At 47.4% G+C, this 20003-nt stretch overlaps 1 protein-coding gene across 4 annotated transcripts in view; it reads left to right on the forward strand.

Moving 5' to 3' along the window:
• Nucleotides 1–9344: 9344 nt before the first annotated feature.
• The window catches only part of TBC1D1 (TBC1 domain family member 1), a 122914-nt gene continuing 112255 nt past the window's right edge, over nt 9345–20003 (forward strand). For 2 of the 4 annotated variants that reach the window (XM_068137553.1, XM_068137555.1), the window contains exon 1: nt 9345–9522. The gene's annotated coding sequence lies outside the window, so the exon portion shown is untranslated. The remainder of the gene's footprint in view (nt 9523–20003) is intronic. The other 2 variants (XM_068137556.1, XM_068137557.1) reach the window with 1 other exon arrangement.

A 20003-nucleotide genomic window follows, 5' to 3' on the forward strand; every position in this document is an offset into this window, starting at 1 on the left:
AAATGAATCAGAAAGTCACAGTGCATTTGTTGAAGAGCTATTTCCCATGGGATTACACACAAAGAGGCTAAGTGTACTAACCTCTCTTTTATTACCCTGAAAATATTAAGAAGATTAAGCAGAAACTTCCATTTTCCATTGCCTGCTGTTGTCTGCACTCACAGATCCTGAGAGGGTTATTTGGAGGTTACCAGCTGACTTGAATGCAAGAGGTTTCTGCATTTTCAACACTTGTTTTAGCTATCACTGTATCTCTAACAGCTCCAGTACCTCTTCAGTAATGAAACCTCTTCACCAGAACGGCTTCTGGTGTCTTATGGAGAACTGAGTGCTTGCCAGATCAAGCACAGCTTAAATTAAGCAAATTACTAATGAAAGAACAAACTTGCCTTTCCACCCCCAGGAAATGCCAGTTTGCCTTGTTGGCTGAGACGGTAAGTAAAGGACACTGGGTGACCGCTTTTAGAGTTACCATCAGATGACATAAGGAAAGGAGCAGCCTCTGCATTCTGTGGCTGTCACACCAGTTGTTCTTGGCTGTGAAGAGTCATAGTATCAGTCAGGGTTGGAAGGGACCACAAGAATCATCTAGTTCCAACCCCCATGCAGGGACACCCCACACTAGATCAGGCTGGCCAGAGCCTTGTCCAGCCTGCTCTTAAACACCTCCAGGGACGGGGCCTCAACCACCTCCCTGGACAACACATTCCAGGGCTTCACCACTCTCATGGTGAAGAACCTCCTCCTCACATCCAGCCTGAATCTCCCCACCTCCAGCTTCATTCCATTCCCCCTAGTCCTATCACTACCTGAGATCTTGAGAAGTCCCTCCCCAGCCTTCCTGTAGGCCCCCTTCAGATACTGGAAGGCCACAATGAGGTCACCTCGGAGCCTTCTCTTCTGCAGACTGAACAGCCCCAACTCCTTCAGTCTGTCCTCATAGGAGAGGTGCTCCAGCCCTCTGATCATCCTTGTGGCCCTTCTCTGGACACGTTCCAGCACCTCCAGATCCCTCTTGTAATAGGGGCTCCGGAACTGGACACAGTACTCCAGGTGGGGTCTCACCAGGGCTGAGCAGAGGGGGAGAATCACCTCCCTCAACCTGCTGGCCACACTTCTCCTGATGCAGCCCAGGATCTGATTGGCTTTGCGGGCTGCAAGTGCACACTGAGAGCTCATGTTGAGCTTCTTGTCCACCAGCACCCCCAAGTCTCTCTCCTCAGGGCTGCTTTCCAGCCAGTCCCTGCCCAGCCTGGATTTGTGCCTGGGATTGCCTTGACCCAGATGCAGGACCCTGCACTTGCTCTTATTGAACCTCATGAGGTTGGCTTGTCTGAATCATTCACACTGAGGTCCAGCACTGTGGCTTAGGAAGCTGATATTAAAGTCATAGCATGGTTTTAGTTGGAAAAGACCTTTAAGATCATGGAGTCCAGCCATTCCGTAACTCTACCAAGCCTAGTGCTAAACCATGTCCCTCAGCACCCTATTTCTACAGCTTTTAAACACCTCCAGGGATGGGGATTCAACCACCTCCCTGAGCAGCCTTTTGCAGTCTTGCAGAACCCAAAATAAAGTAATGAGAAGGATAATGAGGGAACAGTATGCTGTTCCTCAAATCCTAGGAAAGCCAAAAAGCTAGGTTATTAGTTTGTGCAGAAAGCAATTGTTCATGCCCTCCACTTTTCTGTTTCTATTTCTTTTATATTAAACCAAAGCTGAGCCAGGTTTTTATTGATTAATGTTTATTTGGTGCCTTGACCAATGCAGCCCCTCATCCTAAACAGGACCCTGAGGGCTACTCAATATAGTCATAACTGTGAAGGGGACTCCCAGTGTTGGTTTCAGTGCCATCAGCTTTGTCACACTGCATGACGCTTCTGCACACATCAACTCTTACTGCCCTTTCCTCATGAAAATGAAAGCTAAGGACAAAGTAAAATGTTAAATACATTTTATTTTAGACCCTTTTTAAAATTATTGTTTGAATGCATGCTCAGTGTGCTGCAACAAGACATGTGGTATGTTGTCCATCTGAACTGGGTCTCAAAAGGAATGCAGGACTTCTTAAGACAATGAGGCATTGACCACCCCCCCCTTTCCACCTGACCTTGTGGCAGAAAAGTCTATTTGTCTGGGTTTCTTTCTAATTCAAGAGACTTTTTGTTGATGAAATCTGAAGGCAATGTGAGCTGTACTTTCAATTTGTTATAGTTTTCCATCTTATTTTTGTTCCTGGAAGTATTTCACAAGTTCCAAGTCCCAGCTCGTGGTTTATTGTGTAGGACTGAGATGGGGAGGGATGTCAGGACCATACACAGGATGGGGCCCATGAAAACAAAGCTCTGCTATTAAGGAATTAAAATGTTCTTTGTTTCATTTCCTGTACTTCTCAGTAGCTGGCTGGCTGAGACCAGGAATAACAGGAGTGTGGTAAAAGTTTCTGAGACCCAAGTACGTAGTGGTGCTGATCCATCACAGCAGACAGAGACCACCCAGGTCTCTGAGGCTTCTGTGATAGATAAGCTGAGATGTGGCAAGAGTTGAGAAGAGAAATTAAACAGGAACCCTGTCCACTGCTCCTTAACCCTACTATTGCAAAAGTTCCTCTTTTATTCTCTCCCTGCCCCTCAGCATGTGAGGTCCTGCTTCCCTTCATATGAACAGGCTGCTCAAGGAGGTGGTGAAGTCACCATCCCTGGAGGGGTTCAGAAAATGTGTGGACAGGGCACTTTGGGACATGGTTTAATGGGCATGGTGGTGTTGAGTTGATGGTTGGTCTTGATGATCTTAGAGGTCTTTCCCAACTTTAATGATTCTGTGATTTATGAAGAAGGTTAAGGGGGAAGATTGAGAGCATGAGGAGACTCTTTATTCCAGACTCATGTCGAACAAAGCTGAAAGTAAACAGCTCTCACATGCACGTGTTCTGTCTTTTATGTGTTGACTGAAAGAAAGGAGCAGGAGAATAGAAAAGTGGGACACCTGATTCTCCTAACTTACCCTTAACTTGTTGCCTCTGCTGTTCCCAGTAAGAGCTTGACTATTGTGGAACATCCTTCCTTGCAGGAATGTTGTAAGCCATAGCTACAGCTTGGTGTAAAGGCAAAGCTTCAAAGCTTTGTTATCTCCTAGATGTCAAGTTCTCTGTGCTTGTCGCTTTCAATACAACTTGAAGATTGCAACAGTTGTGCAGCTGAGTACAGAAGAAGAACCTCTTCCTGTGAGAGGCTGAGTTTCACTGAGCTGTTGTTATCTGTGGGTGATCTCCAGGGAGGGGGAATCCACAACCTCCCTGGGCAACCTGTTTCAGAGTCTGACCACCCTAATTCCAAAAAACTTCTTCCTAAGATCCATTCTAAACCTACTCCCCCTCAGCTTAAAACCATTCCCTTTTGACCCTCTCCAGCCTTCCCTTTGGTTCCCTTCTGGTATTGGAAGGCAGTGGTAAGGTCCTCCCAGAGTCTTCTCTTCTCCAGGCTGAACAACCCTAGCTCCCTCAGCCTATCTTCATAGCAGAGGTGTTCCAGCCCTTGGATCATCTTTGTGGCCCTCCTCTGGACTCACTCCAGCTGTTCTTAGTTCTTCTTACGATGGTGACACCAGAGCTGGAAGCAGTTGGTATTATGGGCTGCATGAGCATGCTGCTGGCAAGAGTCTTCGAAGTCCAGCAGTGGGGCCAGGAATATGCTGACAATATGCTCTAAAGCTTAAGATGGCTTTAGAGCACTTTAAAGAGTAGAGATGTGGTCAAGATGATGGCCAAATCTGTATTGTTCTGTGTTCTTAAAGGAACTCACTTGCTCCATCCCTTGCTCTGCTCTAAGGAGAAGTTCACAGCCTAGGGTGGGGGAACATAGAAACCTCACAGTGGTTCATTGAGGTGATTGAACAATTATGACAAGCCAAGACGAAACCTGTTATTGCTTGAGTCTTTACTAACCTTCTCTTGTATCAGAGAAAGAGGATCTAGAACTGAAATAAAGAACTGAAACAAAGGCACTAGAAGTATTGCAAAGTGGAGAGAAGTTAGTATGGTGAGATGGAAGGGGTGCTACCCCTTCTTCACAGCTGGTCTAATTCTTCTTATACAAGCATTGTGTAAGATAATGAAGCCAATTTAGAGATGATTAGTCCCAGGACAGACATTAAGTAGAAGAAATAGATATAATTTTTGAGTAACTAGCCTTGAACTGGGAGTACAGGCATTAATATTTTATCTAGAAAGACCAATGCCACAACTGGAATAAAGAACATTTTCAGGCCAGACTGAACAGAAGTGTAAGAGAATCCCTGATCTACTCCTAGAGAAAGACACATCCCCATGTTACAACAACCATGCAGAATCACAGAATCACAGAATGGTTTGGGTTTGAAAAGACCTCTCAGGTCATCTACTCCAACCATTATTTAACTCTACCAATTCAGGTGCTAAACCACAGCAGAGTTTTATTACTATGGTAGTTTGTTTTTCAGTCTAGAGGCATTTCCCTGCCTGCCCCATAGGCAGGATTTCCTGTAGGATCAAATATCTCATCAACTAGACCTTTAAGATCCATGAGTTCAACCATTATCTAACTACACCAGCTCTGGTGCTGAACCATTCACAGATTCATAAAATAGTTTGGGTTGCAGGGGACCTTAAAGATCCTCTAGTTCCAACCCTCTGCCAGGGCCAGGGACACCTTCCTCTAGACCAGATTGATCGAGGCCTCATCCAATCTGGCCTTGAACACCTCTAGGGAGGGGGCATCCACAACCTCCCTGGGCAACCTGTTCCAGTGTCTCACTGCCCTTATTGTAAAAATTTCTTCCTAATACCCAGTCTATATCTGCCCTCCTCAAGTGTAAAGCCATTCCTTCTCATCCTGTCACTGCAAGTCCTTGTATAAAGTCTCTTCCCAGCTTTCTTGCAGGCTCCCTCGGGAAGGTTGCTCTAAGGTCTCCCCAGGGCCTTCTCTTCTCCAGGCTAAGCAGCCCCAGCTCCCTCAGTCTCTCCTCATAGGGCTTGTGTTCCAAGCCCCTCACCAACTTTGTTGGCCTTCTCTGGACACGTTCCAGCAAGTCAACCTCCTTCCTAAACTGAGGGGCCCAGAACTGGACACAGTACTCGAGGTGTGGCCTAACCAGTGCAGTGTACAGGGGCAGAATGACCTCCCTGCTCCTGCTGGCCACACTGTTCCTGATGCAGGCCAGGATGCCATTGGCCCTCTTGGCCGCCTGGGCACACTGCAGGCTCATGTTCAGCCTACCATCAACCAGCACCCCCAGATCCCTCTCTGCCTGGCCACTCTCCAGCCACTCTGACCGCAGCCTGTAGCACTGCATGGGGTTGTTGTGGCCAATGTGCAGAACCTGGCACTTGGATGTTAATTGTAAGTTAAAAAAAAGGCCAACAAAACTGTTCTCTGCCCACAAGTACCAAAGTGATCAAAGGTAATTAAAGCAAGCAGAATCACTTTCCTTCACGTTTCATTGCACTATGCAAGCACACAGAGTCATCAAGGGCAGCGTTTCTGCTCAGATTCCAAGTGGCAGCCAACACTTGTAGAGTGATTGCCAGGTAACAAAAAGGAGGTTGTGCACCATCCAAACACTGGGCATAATGGGATGAGCCTGTTAAAAAGTCCAATCCCAGCCTAAATAAAATGGAATATAAGCTATGGCATAGCAACAGCAGCTTCCAAACAGACAGAAAAGCTTAAAATACTCACACAAGCACTGCTAAGTCATTTTCAAATGTGTTTATGGGAATGAAGGGAAGGGTGGACTAAGCAAAACATCTGAAATGCACAAAACCCACAGAGGCAGCAGGCAGGAGCTGGAACAGTAGCTCAGCTCATTCTTGACCTCTCAATCACAATCAGTGATAGTGGAAAGCTTGGCTCTGGAGATAATGGCTAACTGATGTCACTGACACGCATTCCTACAGCGCATAAAATAAGCAGATGTGCTGTAATCACAGTTAGCATTCAGATTTTGGTTAGGGAATGTCTGGATCTATGTATAAATAGCATCTGGAGATGGAGTGTCATTGGGTAAGAATGTAGTATACTTCATCCGGAGCTCACTAAAGTCAAAGGGCTGCAAACCAGTACTAAACAGATTCCTATTAAACATCACAAATAAAGCCTTAGACTGTTGATGTAACAGCAACTGAAATCCCTCATGAGGAGTAATCCAGAGGGAAAAGCACAAAGGCTTTATAATAGGGATGAAGCACAACGTAGCTGCTCACATTCAAATTCATACTCCAAAATATTACTGCTCAACAGCTACCCAGCTATGGAGCAACTTGACCACTGAAGTACTTTACCTTGTGTGGAAACTTCTGACTTCCCCTTTGCCTTGGGGTACTTCAGATGGTGAATCCAGAGTCACAGCAGCCCCAAGTTCTGTCCTTACCCACAGCCAGCCACATTCACCTAAATTTGTCCTGATACTACTACTACTACTACTACTACTACTAATAATAATAATAATAATAAAAAACAACCAAACCAGGTTGGAAGAGACCTTCAAGATCATCACGTCCAACCCATCAACCAATCCAACCCACCTAAAACAACTAACCCATGGCACCAAGCACCCCATCAAGTCTCCTCCTGAACACCTCCAATGATGGTGACTCCACCACCTCCCCAGGCAGCCCATTCCAATGGGCAATCACTCTCTCTGTATAGAACTTCTTCCTAACATCCAACCTAAACCTCCCTTGGCGCAGCCTGAGACTGTGTCCTCTTGTTCTGGTGCTGGCTCCCTGGGAGAAGAGACCATCATCCGCCTGTCTACAACCTCCCTTCAGGTAGTTGATCTACAACCCTACCTCAACTGGGATCAAAGTAAGTAGATGCTTCTCCTCCATAGCCTACAAGAAAGGCTTCATTGCCTACATGTTCCATGAAGTCTCTATATCAAGGCCCCATACAAAAAGGCAGTGGTGGGATTTCCTTTGGTCTTCTTTAAAGTGTGTCTGGACAACGAGATAATGGTTCAAGTGGTCTTCTACAGATCATCTGCAGGATGCAGTAAGCCCAGGCTGATTTTTCTCCTCAGTCTGAAGAAGTTAACGTGATATGTGATATGGTAATATGTTTTAGATAATAAGCAACTGTAAAGGAAAAGTAGCTTGTGACAGAAAAAAGAACAGATATTTACTGCTTCTGAGAATCTAAAATTATTGGGCAGTCTGGTGCTCAGGGCTCTCACCTGAACACAGGGACTCCAGTCCTTGCAAGCGTTACTCTTTAGGGACTGTAATGTCTGCCCCCCTGTTCTGTTTCTCTTTTTGTTTTTATAAATAGAACTTTTTATTCTTTTTTTCTTTTGTCCCTATCTAAGTATCAGTTCTGTCTGGAAGCAGACAGAAGGAACGCTGTCCAGTGCAGCCTGGAGGCTGATGACCAGGGAACTTCCATGGGAGTTAGGCTGAACAACCTCAGGCTGAGCAGGAAACAAACTGCTCTTCCTGTATCCTGGGTAAACAGACATAAAAGACAGAGTGAGCTTTTGGTTCCTCAAATAAAGGACCTAAAACATGCCTCTGCAGGAAAGTGTGGATGTTGAAGCACTCTTTTTTCACAGGAGGGTTGTTTCTTTCCCTTGTTTGCAACCAGTCACACCAAAGTGTGATCACATTTAAATGCCCTTTGTTTCATTTGATGCAGCTTTAAACTCTTTTGTGTGCATTTCTTTTCTGAACCCATTGAATAACTTTTGATTTCTGTCATATCACTGGTTGAAGTCTGTTACCAGCACTGAAATGAATGGTCATTTACCTGTGTGCTGCTGAACACAGAATCAGAGAATTGGAGAAGTGCTGAAAGGTGGAAAAAAGACCTTTAAGATCATTGAGTCCAGCCATTATCTAACTCTACCAAGGCTGGTGCTACACCATGGCACTCAGCACCACATCTCCATGCTATTTAAACACTTCCAGGGATAGGGATTCAAACACCTCCCTGAGGAGCCGGTTCCAGTGTTTGAGAACCCTCGCAATCAAGAAGTTTCTTCTAATATCCAAACTAAACCTCCCCTGGTGCAACTTGAGGTGATTTCCTCTCTTCTATCACTTGTTACTAGGGGGAAGAGACCAACACCCACCTGGCTCCAACCTTCACAGAATCACCAAGGTTGGAAGAGACCTCAAAGATCATCAAGTCCAACCTGTCACCACAGACCTCATGACTAAACCATGGCACCAAGTGCAACATCCAATCCCCTCTCTCAGGGAGTTGTAGAACTCAGTCCCCTCAGCCTCCTTTTCTCCAGGCTAAACAACCCCAGGTCCCTCAGCTGCTCCTCACCAAACCTGTTCTCCAGATTCTTCACTAGCTTTGTTGTCCTTCTCTGCACATGATCCAACACCTCAACATCTTCTTGGAGTGAGTGTCTCACAACTGACCCCAGTGCTCAAGGTGTGACCTCACCAGTGTTGAGCACAGGGGGGCAATCACTTTCCTAGTCTTGCCGGTCATGCTATTGCTCATCCAGGCCAGGATGCTGTTGGCCTTCTCGGCCACCTGGGCACACACTGGCTCATGCTCATTTGCCCAGCACCTCCAGGTCTTTTCTCTGCAGCAGTTTCCAGCTACACTGCCCCATGCCTGGAGCATTCATGGGCTTGTGGTGGCCCAAGTGCAGGACCCAACACTTGCCGTTTTAACACCTCATCCCACTCCACTGGCCTCAGCCCATCGATCCAACCTGTCCAGGTCCCTCTGCAGAGCCTTCCTCCCCTCAAGCAGAGCAACTCTCCCACCCAGCTTAAGTGCCAGCTGCGAACTTACTGAGGGTGCATCAATCCCCTTGTCCAGATCAGTGATCAAGACATTAAGAACTGGCTCCAGTACTGGCTGGGCTGTGTGACGGTTCTCCTTTTGTGAGCCAGATGCTTGCCACCTTTCCTCAGCGCCGCAGCTGGGCTCACGCCGCGCTCCAGCCGGGCTGACTGCGGCACGGCGACAGTGACACATTTCTGCGGGAGACCAGAGCCGTGACGGACACACGGGGCAGCGTGCCCGGAATGCTCCTCGAGCGGCACGCAACGGGCCAGGGGAGGGGGCCTCAGCCACGCGCTGTCGTGACATGGGCTATCGCCCGTGGCCGGCTGCCCGCCGCCTCTGGCGGCCGTCTGTCCCTCTCCGCCGCCGCCGGGCCGAGGACCCGCCGCCTGTTGCTATTTTTGTCTGCGCTTGAGGAGGCAGACGGCGAGCGGCAGTGCCGGGCGCGCCGCCCGCTTCCCCCTGCCCCGAGCAGGTAGGGGCGGAGCGGCCGGTCCTGCGCGGGGCGGGCAGCAACAGGAGGCGGCCGGGAGCCCCCGAGCCCGGGCCGCCGCGGCCGGTGCTTTGAGGCGCTGGTGTCGTCTCCCCTGCTCCGGGCCCGGCGCCCGTTAGCGGCTCTCTGCCTCTCTCCCCTCAGCTGGAGGTGGCCAGTTGGCGCCTGACAGCCCGGCGGCCGCTGCTTGCCGAAGGCGCTCCCTTGCAGCCAGCGCGTCCTGCGGCGGCCAGGCGGAGAATGGAGGTAAGCGGCGGTGGCCGGGCAGCCCCAGCCCCTGCTGCAGCCCCAGCCCCTGCTGCAGCTCCAGGCCTGGCGGGAGGGGCGACTGTGGGGACCGCCGTCCCGGGGAAGCGGCGGTGGCGTGTCCGAGCTGCATTTTTGGAGGGCAGGAAGGAGGAAGAGCGGCTCTGAGCTTGGAGGAAGTGAAGGAGTTGAGGCGAGAAGCGAGGGGAAGGGGCCGGTGCAGCCGGTGTTTGCGCCTTTCCCCGGGCTCTGGGGTGGCAGAAGGCTCCGGCCGGGAGGACGCTGCTGTGAGTCGGCTGGCGGGGCTGGCCCGGCGCCCTGCTCCCTGCCCACGGCTCTCGGGGCAGGGTCGCGCCGTCGGTGCTAACGGAGCCCCGGCGAAACCCCCGCATTGCTGTGGGGACGGTGTTTGTGCGGGACAGGGGGCGGCGGGGCCGGGCGGCAGCGGAGTGCGGTCCAGGGGAGCTGGCTTCTGGTCAGCGCAACCGAAAGACATGCTGGAATTTAATTTGCGATTGGCTGCCTGCGCTGAGTTTCTCACCCCTGCCTGCACCTTCCTCATCCTTCCAGGCAAAATCGCGCGGTGTAACTCCTGCTGCTTAGAGCGACAGGGAGCTTCGTCCCACAGGGGTAAAACCTTTCCTGCTGTTATCCACGTGAAACTGCCTAGGTTATAGTGGTCCTGTGTAAGCTAGGGTTAAGTATACTGCGTTGGTCTTCCAAGGAGGACCATTGATCATATAAACCAAATCGGTTTTACAGTGTAAAGCTGCTCACTTTCAATAAACAGTACTTGTCTTGCTAGCAGCTATGTCCTTGAAGAGTAGCCAACTGACTGCTGATGCCTAGGCTGTGCTGAAGTTCCCATCAAATCGGACAACTTTATTAATACATCGGTGTCTCTGCTCTGTGTGTACGCTGTGTGTTGCACACTGAGTGAAAGAATCTGGAATTTGGACAACACAGCAGCAGCACAGCTGGAAGCTGAACCTTCAAATCCACACACACACTGGCACGGTACTTTTATGGCCCTTGAAATTCATGTGCTAAATTAACGGGGGAATGATCTGTTGAAGCCGCGCTGAGCGGAGGTATGAAACAAATGTGGTTATTTATAGTGCAGTTTGAAGAAATGGAGACCTTTGTGTGCTGTGTTGTGTTTGGGAGAGAGCTGATATGGCAGAGAGCTGCTTTTGGAACCTTTGGAAGTGCAGATGGTAGGATTTATGCCTGCTGACCCAGATTGAATTGTGGGTCAAAATTAATATAAAATGTACATCTCCTGAGTAGCAAATACCTCTGAGCTGATTTATTTGGTTGTGCTTTTAACACTTGTGAGGGCTGAAGCAGAAATTTGTCATAGCTTGTTGTGTAGAAATGCTCAAAGTCATCTGGGTCTTTTTAGCATGGAAAAGAGGAGACAGCCCTTGGGGGGGATCTCTTTAATGCTTCTGAGTATTTAGAGGGAGGGAGTCAGGAGGATTGAGCCAGGAGTGGTGTCCAGTAACAGGACAAGGGGCAGTGGACACAAACTGGGACACAGGAGGCTTCATGTAAACATTAGGACAAAATTCTTCACTTGGAGTGTGGCAGAGTGCTGGACCAGGCTGCCCAGAGAGGTGGTGGAGTCTAATGTGGAGGTATTCCAAACCCATCTGGACATGCTCCTGTGTGATTTACTCTGGGTGACCCTGCTCTAGCAGGAGGGTTGGATTAGGTGACCTTTCGAACTGTCTTCCAGCTCTACAATTCCATATGTGTGTGATTGGTAAATGCTTTGAGGTGAGATAAATGACAAACTGGGAGGAATCAAAACATTCAGTGATTCCTTGATGACTTGACACTTTTTTCCACTTTATAATTTGGTTAACTGCAAAGTTGGATGCCTGTATTTTGGCTGGTGATATACAACTAAATAAAGAGGCATGCATTCAGAATGTAATTTGCCTAGCAAGCTTTCTTTTACAAAGATTTATTACTTTTTTAGTGCATTGCAGTGGTGGAACAGACTAATATTTTGTTTAGGTCCTTATGAGCCTGACTCAGGAGAAACATCAATCATCAGAATCCAATGGGATGGCATTCAACAAGTCCAAGTGCCGAGTGCTGCACTTTGGCTACGGCAATCCCATGCAGAGCTACAGGCTGGGGTCAGAGTGGCTGGAGAGCTCCCAAACAGAGAGGGACCTGGGGGTGCTGATCAACAGCTGCCTGAATATGAGCCAGCAGTGTGCCCAGGTGGCCAAGAGGGCCAATGGCATCCTGGCCTGCATTAGGAACAGTGTGGCCAGCAGGAGCAGGGAAGTCATTGTGCCCTGTACTCTGCTTTGGTTAGGCTGCACCTTGAGTCCTGTGTCCAGTTCTGGGCCCCTCAGTTTAAGAAGGACATCGAAACACTTGAACGTGTCCAGAGAAGGGCAACAAGGCTGGGGAGAGGCCTTGAACACAAGCCCTATGAGGAGAGGCTGAGGGAGCTGGGATTGTTTAGCCTGGAGAAGAAGAGGCTCAGCGGTGACCTCATTGCCCTCTACAACTACCTGAAAGGTGGTTGTAGCTGGGAAGGGGTTGGTCTCTTCTCCCAGACAGCCAGCACCAGAACAAGGGGACACAGTCTCAAGCTGTGCCAGGGGAGGTTTAGACTCGAGGTGAGGAGGTTCTTCACCGAGCGAGTCATTCATCATTGGAATGTGCTGCCCAGGGAGGTGGTGGAGTCACCATCCGTGGAGGCGTTCAAGAGGGGATTGGACGTGGCACTTGGTGCCATGGTCTAGTCATGGTGTCTGTGTTGATAGGTTGGACTCAATGATCCTCGAGGTCTCTTCCAACCTTAGTTATACTGTGATACTGTGATAATTTCAGTGGATCAGGAAATAGCAACAGGTGTCAAAGGCAGCAACAATGAGCTCTTTTCTTCATGTGGTGATAAACTTGTATGTTTATAATCAAGAACAAATTAGCACTCTGCTGGAATATTTTTCTACTGATAAGTCTGTTGATTTTTTTCTTTTTAACCTATTTGAGGAGTGATCTAAATGCTGTCTGTATTGGTAAATATTTTAAGTGCCATTATTACCACAAAACCAAATTATTTGCTCAGAGTCCATAGTGGCACACCATTCAGGGGCCATGTCCAAATCTGCTGCTTTTAAAACTCAGCATTTGATGCCTGTACATGAAAACAAACAAACACACACAAAAACAGCAATGGAAGTCAAAAATAATTTGAGGTGAATTGACTTCTGGACTTGCACATGCTGTTGCCCACAGCAAGCCACAGCTCCAGGAAGAAAAAGAGCAGATAACAAGTAGCTGTGAGATGAAAAGAACCTCCATGCAACAGAAGGGCCTATTGTGTTCCCAGTGCCACTCTGAGTCAAATTAAAACTACTTGAAAACTGAGAGCAACCTGAGGTCTGATGTCTAAACAGTCTTGTTTAACTGTAGAAAACAGGCCCAAAATGTTGTTTGAAGCCTCAAGGGAAAAAAGGATGAAGCTTGCAACTAGCTGCCTTATAGAACAAACTGATGGATGCTGTGTTGTGATCATAGAATCCCCCAGGTTGGAAGGATCCTCCAAAGGTCATCTAGTCCAACCCTTCTGCAGTGAGCAGGGACCTCCTCAACTAGATCAGATTCCTCAGAGCGCTGTCAAGCCTCACCTTGAATATCTTCAGGGATGGAGCCTCAACTACCTCTCTGGGCAACCTGTTCCAGTGCTCAACCACCCTCATTGTAAAGAACTTTTTCCTAACATCTAATTCTTCTCTAATTTCAACCCAGTGCCTCTCATCCTGTCACTCCAGGCTTTTTTAAACAGGCCCTCTCCAGCCTTCTTGCAGGCCCTCTTCAGGTGCTGGAAGGATACCAGACAGTAATTTCATGCAGATTGATAGAAGCACAAAAGGAGCTCTTCTCAACAGTGACCATATCATGACATACCTCATCCATATTCTTATTTGTGTTTTTCTATATACCATGCTAGATGGATGGAGAAATCTGTCAGAGTGAGTGGAGACAATGTAAATCTCACTCAGGGATCAGACAGAGAGGGAGAGGAGTGGTGTTTACTTTTGGCTTGTGTTCCAGAGGTCTGGCTGTAGGCCAGTGCTCCTCATAATCCCTAAGTAGTATGATATTTCTGCTAAAATAATCAGCAGTGAAGTGCAGTCAGTACCACAGTGTCTGCTTCCATTTGTCAGCAGGCTTCAGCACTAATGCCATGCAGAGAAGAGCACAACAAATTGCTGCTCCCCAAGACTAGCTGTTTTTCCACAAGACCTTACTATGTGGTTGGCAGTTGTTCTTAGCTTCTGGAAAGCAGGAAAGAAAAACAACTTACAGGAAAAAAAACCTGCTGCCAGGTCAGCAGCCTGATGTGGAGTAACTGCACAGTTGTCTCTTCTTGAACTGCAAAGGTTGAGGAAGCCACCTAGGTCAAACTCCTCATTTGATCTTTGATGTGTGGAAGTTCTGACAGCACCTTCTAAACTCAGCACTTCACTGTGGATCCCAGCATGCTGACTGCCACCAAACCAGGGGAAGAGGTGGAAGAGTGTGAAGGATTGCTCAGGTCAATAGTTACCTGTGTTCTCATCAGGAGTCTGAAACTTCTTGCTGCACTTCTGTCTTGAATTTGGTCCAGTCTAGCAGAAACAGCTGTAGAAAGGATAACTTATCACCAATGCTATATTTCTGCCATTTTTTCCCCTCCATTTGTGTGTCCTCTTTTGGTTTAGAACAAGCTCTCTCCCTTTGCCTTTTTTTGTTGTTGTTAGTGAGTCCATCTCAAATCTCCAGCTTCCAAAACCTGATTTCCAATGCCCAATCCTCCCAGGAGGGGAGTCTGTTCTCTGCACCCCACAAGATTCTCCTTCCCAACCTCAAAGCTGACCTGACCCCATCCAACTGAACGGTACCCAGAGTCTGTACCTTGGTCTCACGATAAAGTCTTTGTTCTGTTGAGAGAAGGGGAGTTTTGAGCAATGCTGTTCTGCTTAGGTGCCTTCATGCAGGGAGAACCTGAGCTCCAGAAGGGCAGCAGTCCTGATCTTTGTTGCTGTCCCCTTGTTCCTGTGTGTATCTTTCATATTACTGAGCCATCTGGTGTCTCTTAATGTAGGTTTGTTAGTATGATTTGGGTAAACATCTCATGTGCTGTAGTTTGCCTGGCTGGTTTTGTGCTGATGGAACAAATGGAGCTGAATCAAAGCAGGTTAAAGAGTGACAACATTAAGGTACAGTTTGGAGAATATTAACATTTCTCAGACAGCAGCAATGCTCTTAGCCTAGGAGTGCTACTCAAGCTCTTCTCAGCTCTGAGTGTAAGGGCAACAGGGATCCTTCAGGAGGAAGGATGAGCCCTGGGAGAACAACCAGTTCTCAACCAGTCCCAGCCTGGAGTAATGGAACTGAATATCACTCAGAGGTGTCCAAGAAAAATCAAAGTTTAAGTAGATGGAAACAAGTGGATGGCTTTAATTTTATACCATTTCTGTTCCGTCTTGGATTAAAGGTGAAGAAAGCCAACACTGTGAGTTAATCAGGGAGAAAGAGGGAGCTTGTTTGAGCTTTCTGTACTGATGGTAAATGAGTACACTGCCTCCAGAGCCAAGTTTTAGAGATGATGAACTAAGTGATGGCAACCAGAGATGGGTGAAGGTGCCAGAATTCCAAGTGGTGAGTCAGGGCAGACATGGATGGGCTCAGTGCACGGGCACTCTTTGGCCATCATGTATGCTTAATGTTATGGCTGGGAGCAGGCCCACTGAGATGGATAGAGCTACGCAGAAGCACACACATAAATACTTCATGGTCTTGGAATAAAACCTAGTCCTTGCTGTAAACTTAAAGGACATTAACAGCAGCAGCATGAAATTGGTGTAATTTCTGGTGGGATTGGCATGCAAAATAAGATAAGGCTGACAGCAGGAAACAGGAAGAAAGGCTGGACAAGGGAGATGAAACAAGCGGAATGGTAACCTACAGAGTGATGTGGGTTAGATAAGGAGACCTCATGCTGCTAAATTTGTACTCTGAGAAACTGCACTTTTAGCCCCTCTTAATGTTAGGAAAAAATACCCTGGCATTCTGGCTTCCAGTGAACTGGTTTGATTTAGTATTAACTGTTTTTCTTTGGAACTAACAAATGCAGACATTGGAGTATTTGTGCTGTTGACTTTGCAAGGTGTTTATTTTGTCAAGGAGAGATGAATGGCAAGAAGCTTTGCATTTACATTAAATATAAATACATACCAGCAGTGCACTGTTTGTTGAATTATGACAAAGTATCAACCTGGGTTTGCTTTTTTTTCCCTACTGCTCAGTCCTTAGGGCCAGCATGCAAAATAATGAATTATACTGTGAAATTTATTCCTGTCTGAGGCTGCTGTGCTTTGTAGATCTGGAGCAAAAGAGTCTGGTAGCTGGTGGTTGTGCAAACAAACATTTTATTCCTTGAAAAGCTGACTTAAATGAGGGTGAATTCATTGTATATTTACATTCATTTTATCATAGACATTTCAAATGGTTTGGGTTGAAAGGAAACTTAAAGATCCTCTAGTTCTGACCCCATTGCCATGGGCAGGGACATCTGCTAGATCAGCTTGCTCACAGGCCCATCCAACTCGGCTTCCAGCACTTAGAGGCCTGGAGCCTCCACAGCTTCTCTGAGCAAACTGTTCCAGTGCCTCACCACCTTCACAGGGAAGAGTTTCTTCATTATCTGATCTGAATTGAGCTTCTTCCAGTTTGAAGCCATTACCACTCATCCAGTCACTCCATGCCTTTAACAAAAGTCCCTCTCCAGTTCTCCTATAACCCCCTTGAAATACTGGAAGGCTGCTAGAAGGTCTTCATGGAGCCTTCTCTTCTCCAAGCCAAACAAGCCCATCTCTGTCAGTCTGTTTTCATAGGAGAGGTGCTCCAGCCTTATGATAATATGCTCTTACAGTTATGACCTTCTTGTGTTGAGGACTCCAGGACTGCTCTCAATCCATTCTCTGCACAGCCTTTATTTGTTCTTGGAATTGCCCCAACCCAAGTGCAGGACCTTGTTGAATTTCATGAGGTTGTCATGAGCCTACCTCCCAAGCCTGTCAGAGTCTCTGTGGGTGCCATCCAGTCCTACCATCCTGTCAGCTGCACCATGCAGCTTGGTGTCATTGTGAGAACACTCAGAGCTAAACCCTCAGTTTTCATGTGTTTCAGATTACACACCATTGTAGTCCTGAATGAATCCAATCTTCCCTGCAGCTGCTGAACTATTTTTCATTTTTACAGCTAAGGAGAGGGGGAAAATGTAGTAGTTTGTGAAAGAAGAGACTGTTTTGATTCCTGACAGATGCAAAACTGAAAGGATATTTGTGTTTAGCAGGTGGTGTTGAGAAGGTGTAAAAATGCTTCCGGAAGTTGCTCTCTGTGACCGTGCAATGCATTTGTATTCATCTTTGTTACCATCTGAAGGGCAACTTTCAGACTTTGCAGTCAGGATCTAGGCTAAAGTTACCCTTCGAACAGTAACAATCTTAAAGGTGGTTGTGTTCTCTTTTGTGAAACACACACAAAAATATGGAATAAGAGTTGTAGTATAATTGAAGTAAGGAATACAAAGTCTGGATTCCCATGGTCCCTTGTCCCACACCTTCCATGCACAGACATGCAGAGAGAGAATAGGATAGGATAGGATAGGATAGGATAGGATAGGATAGGATAGGATAGGATAGAATAGAATAGAATAGAATAGAATAGAATAGAATAGAATAGAATAGAATAGAATAGAATAGAATAGAATAGAATAGAATAGACCAGGTTGGAAGAGACCTTCAAGATCATCATGTCCAACCCATCATCCAACACCACCCAATCAACTAAACCATGCAACCAGGCACCCCGTCAAGTCTCCTCCTGACCACCTCCAGTGATGGCGATTCCACCACCTCCCCGGGCAGCCCATTCCAATGGGCAATCACTCTCTCTGTGTAAAACTTCTTCCTGACCTCCAGCCTGAACCTCCCCTGGTGCAGCCTGAGACTGTGTCCTCTTGTTCTGGTGCTGGCTGCCTGGGAGAAGAGACCAACCTCTGCCTGTCTACAACCCCCCTTCAGGTAGTTGTAGAGAGCAATAAGGTCACCCCTGAGTCTCCTCTTCTCCAGGCTAAGCAGCCCCAGCTCCCTCAGCCTCTCCTCGTAGAGCTTGTGTTCCAAGCCCCTCACCAACTTTGTTGCCCTTCTCTGGGAGAGGTTTCTATTAAGGATTTTTGGTAACTTACTCTGCACATCTAGAGTGTGCCTTAGGAGGATTTCTTCAAGCAGTGTCTTTAAAACCTGCCCTATTGCTAAATTTGGCATCTTTGGAACTGGTGATGTTGCCACAGAGCACATTTGTCAAAAGATGCAGAAGTTCCAAAGAAGTAAATGCACCCAAATGTGTGCTTTCTGCAATTCTCTTGTTTGTACAATTTCCCAGCTATTGCAGAAACATTTTTTTTCCCCCACCAGACTGGATCATTTTAAACACTTGCTTGATTCAAAATTAATTTTGTGTCTTGATGGGGTTTTTTTAAAGTTGTTTGTTTGTTTTGGGCTGTTGGGTTTTTTTTGGTTGTTTTTTTAATCCTAAACTTTCCTTTCAACAAAGTGAAGCACTATTAGAAACCCAGTTTGAAAATATTTTTACAAGGACAAAGGTTAATGAAAGCTCGTGAGGAAAATGCTGCGGGTTTTGCTTGTGTTTGCAGCTGAGCCATGACAAGAAGTACTGTTGCCACAATAAACAGAAGCCACTTATTAAATACTTGCTCAGATAGAATGAAAAATGTTTTGTATGAGTTCTTGGGGTTACTCATGTTGTTTTTAATGGGTCTTTCATGGGAAACTCTCAGAAGGCTGAGGGCAAACTGGTGTCACAGTATTCAAACACAGTTATAGGGCTGTCAGCTTCTCCTCAGGCTCACACAAAATAATCATAGTATCATAGTATCAGTCAGGGTTGGAAGGGACCATAAGGATCATCTAGTTCCAACCCCCCTGCCATGGGCAGGGACACCCCACACTAGATCAGGCTGCCCAGAGCCTCATCCAGCCTGGGCTTAAACACCTCCAGGGACGGGGCCTCAACCACCTCCCTGGACAACCCATTCCAGGGCTTCACCACTCTCATGGTGAAGAACCTCCTCCTCACATCCAGCCTGAATCTCCCCACCTCCAGCTTCATTCCATTCCCCCTAGTCCTATCACTACCTGAGATCCTGAGAAGTCCTTCCCCAGCCTTCCTGTAGGCCCCCTTCAGATACTGGAAGGCCACAATTAGGTCACCTGGGAGCCTTCTCTTCTCCAGACTGAACAGCCCCAACTCCTTCAGTCTGTCCTCATAGGAGAGGTGCTCCAGCCCTCTGATCATCCTTGTGGCCCTTCTCTGGACACGTTCCAGCACCTCCATATCCCTCTTGTAATAGGGGCTCCAGAACTGGAGGCAGTACTCCAGGTGGGGTCTTACCAGAGCTGAGTAGAAGGGGAGGATCACCTCCCTTGACCTGCTGGCCACACTTCTCCTGATGCAGCCCAGGATCTGAGGAAGTGTGGCCAGAAGCTGGAGCACCTCTGCTATGAGGATAGGCTGATGAGCTGGGATTGTTCAGTCTGGAGAGGATGCTGGGGGAGACCTTCTAGCTTTCTTCCAGTACTTGAAGGAAGCCTGCAGGAAGGCTGAGAGAGTGCAGTTTGTTTAGCCTTGAGAAGAGAAGGCTTAAGGGGAGACCTTCTAGCTGTATCCCAGTACCTGAAGGGACACTACAGGAGGCTTGGAGAGAGACTTTTCGTAAGGGTGTCTTGCAATAGGACAAGGGGGAATGGTTTTCAGTTGAGTGAGAGTAGGTTTAGACTGGATCTTAGGAAGAAGGTTTAAGAAGGGTCATAAAACAACTTTTAAATCAGGACTGACTTTTTTCCAAGCACTATATTTAGTTATGTTTGTTGGACCTGTAAGGCCTGATATAGGGGAACTGTGCTAGGAACGTCATGGTAGATGATCAGTGTGTCTCTTCTCACGTTAAGCTTTTAAATACCTGTCATATGAGGAAAAGGCTGAGGGAGCTGGGGTTGTTCAGCCTAGAGAAGTGAAGACTGTGGAGGGACCTTATAGCTGCCTTCCAATACCTGAAGGGAGCCTACAGGAAGGCTGGAGAGAGGCTTCTCGTAGTGGTACCTAGTGATAGGACAAGGAGGAACGGTTTTAAGCTGAGGGACAGTAGGTTTAGACTGGATCTTAGGAAGAAGTTCTTCAGTTCAAGGGTAGTGAGACTCTGGACTAGTCTGCCCAGGGAGGTTGTGGGAGCCAGGTTGGATAAGGCCTTGGGCAGCCAAGTCTAGTGGAGGGATGTCCCTGCCCATGGTGGGAAGGTTGGAGTAGGTGAACTGTGAGGTGTCTTTTAACCTAAGCAATTCTATGAATCCATGAAATCAAGTTCAATTTATGAGTACTTAAAA

This window comes from Melanerpes formicivorus, unplaced genomic scaffold, assembly GCF_026170545.1.
Source record: "Melanerpes formicivorus ecotype bairdi unplaced genomic scaffold, bMelFor1.0.p_v2 SCAF_4, whole genome shotgun sequence".
NCBI lineage: Eukaryota > Metazoa > Chordata > Aves > Piciformes > Picidae > Melanerpes > Melanerpes formicivorus.